The sequence below is a fragment of the Cynoglossus semilaevis genome, unplaced genomic scaffold, assembly GCF_000523025.1.
Source record: "Cynoglossus semilaevis isolate Cse_v1.0 unplaced genomic scaffold, Cse_v1.0 scaffold328, whole genome shotgun sequence".
Lineage (NCBI taxonomy): Eukaryota > Metazoa > Chordata > Actinopteri > Pleuronectiformes > Cynoglossidae > Cynoglossus > Cynoglossus semilaevis.
The window spans coordinates 1,248-3,390 of NW_007585289.1; the positions used below are offsets into that span (position 1 = coordinate 1,248).

A 2,143-nucleotide genomic window follows, 5' to 3' on the forward strand; every position below is an offset into this window, starting at 1 on the left:
AAATGAGTGGTTTGCTTCTGTTGATAGTGGTTAATTGAAGCATTTTGTAACATGCTAGTGCTAAACACTTTGAACATGGTGTAGTCATCTGAGAGCATTTGTATGGAATGTTGTCTTTATTTCATCTTGTTTCAAGCCAAAAGAAGAGGTTAAACCAAGTTGTTCCACTCCTGATGATGGGACCTTTGTTGAATCCTGGGAGCACATGTGGTTGACAGAAGTAGTGTTGAGTATGTGATCCTGCCATCTTTACCTGAAGTGTTAAAGCTAACAGTTACTGTTGTAATTTGACATGTATTGTTTTTAAATGTGTATCTTTGGACTTTGATTGAATGCATGTTTTGTAAATTAAGCGTTTTTGCTATTAAAAGAATCAAAAGTTATGCTGTTCATTGTGGAAGTGTTCTGGGTTTTTAACTTACTGCTTAGTTTTTAACAAAACTAAAACAAAACTTTTTTTTTTTTTTTTTTAGTTAAAAAATAAGCAGTAAAATGTTAAACTACAACACTTCCTCAATGAACAGCATAACAACAACTTTTGATTCTTTTAATAGCAAAAACACTTCATTTACAAAACATGCATTCAATCAAAGTCCATAGATGCACATTTAAAAACAATCCATGTCAAATTACAACAGTAACTGTTGGCTTTAACACTTCAGGTAAAGATGGCAGGATCACATACTCAACACTACTTCTGTCAACCACATGTGCTCACAGGATTCAACAAAGGTCCCATCATCAGGGGTGGAACAACTTGGTTTAACCTCTTCTTTTGGCTTGAAACAAGATGAAATAAAGACAACATTCCATACAAATGCACTCGGATGACTACACCATGTTCAAAGTGTTTAGCACTAGCATGTTACAAAATACTTCAATTAACTACTATCAACAGAAGCAAACCACTCATTTTCCTTGTGCCACTACTTAGTACTCTAAAGAATTCCACATTCAACAATGGCTACATGAAACAACAAGTCAAGTAGCAAATAAAAAATACTTATTTGGTTAGTCAAAAACAACTATACATCTAGCACATACTTAAGTCCTCATCCCAATGTCCTCTCACTCCTTCTCTTAAGCTCCTGCAAATACAAATAAATTAAATGCAATAACACTACTTGTTCTGGCTGTAGTCAAACTTGTCTGTACTGGATTTGTCCAGTTGATGTGCCACTCACTCTTTAGTCAATACCTGTGAAAAGTTTAAATCCATTTATTTTCATACCTTTAACAGTGAAGTTCAATTGGCTGCACATTGAAAGACCACTGCACTTGGCTGATACAGCTCCATTACTTTAGCCATGAGCTAAGCCCATGTCACACATTTATTTAAAAAAGGGACATATAAACTGTAACTAGTATAACCCTTGACTTTGAGTTTAACAATGCATGCCCTAAAAGCCAATGAGCAACTCATTCATATTCTTCATTATTGGCTGAGAATGCACAAAATGGTCCAACAATTTTCTTTTATTGGAAGGTTTCAAATACAGCTCAAGTTACACAATGATTTCACCACATTACAACTAAGCTACAAATAAACTAACTAAAAAATCTGTTAATTACAATAGCACAGCAATCAAGTTACACAATGATTAAACTACATATCCAAGTTAAAAAATAAACAAAAAAAGCTAAAAAAAATTACTATAAGTACTAAATATAACTATACAGTATATACTAAATATAACTACTAAAATATACTATAAGTACAAAAAAGGAACTAAAAACATACTCTTGTTTGCAGATCCAACAAATGGATTTTATGAATATAAAGTCACGTAGTCTTCATTAGAGAAATTGGTGCAGGAAAATTAGACTAAACTGTAATCCTTAGTTAGTTTAGCAGAATATCTGGGTCAATGCAATGCAATGGTGTTCAATTATTCTCAGTTATATTTTTTTGTTTTCCAGAACCAGAACAAACTCAAGTGTGTGAGATAAAAACATGTAACGTGACTTTTGAATTGTCTGAAGAGTAACAACAGTGTGTTCCCATTTACCTGTTTTTCACCAGGTATCCACCACAGGACAACGCTTGTCTCTGACCTCACTGTAGTACCACTGCCATGCTTCAGTGTTGATTGGCTCACCCACTGCCAGAACACAAGAACAGAGTCACTCATGAAACGCTGGT

General features: G+C 34.0%; 1 long non-coding RNA gene across 1 annotated transcript in view; it reads right to left on the minus strand.

Moving 5' to 3' along the window:
- Positions 1-1,348: 1,348 nt before the first annotated feature.
- The window catches only part of LOC103399012 (uncharacterized), a 3,348-nt gene continuing 2,553 nt past the window's right edge, over positions 1,349-2,143 (minus strand). Inside the window, exon 4 of the long non-coding RNA XR_523572.3 lies at positions 1,349-2,102. This is a non-coding gene — a long non-coding RNA (uncharacterized LOC103399012). The remainder of the gene's footprint in view (positions 2,103-2,143) is intronic.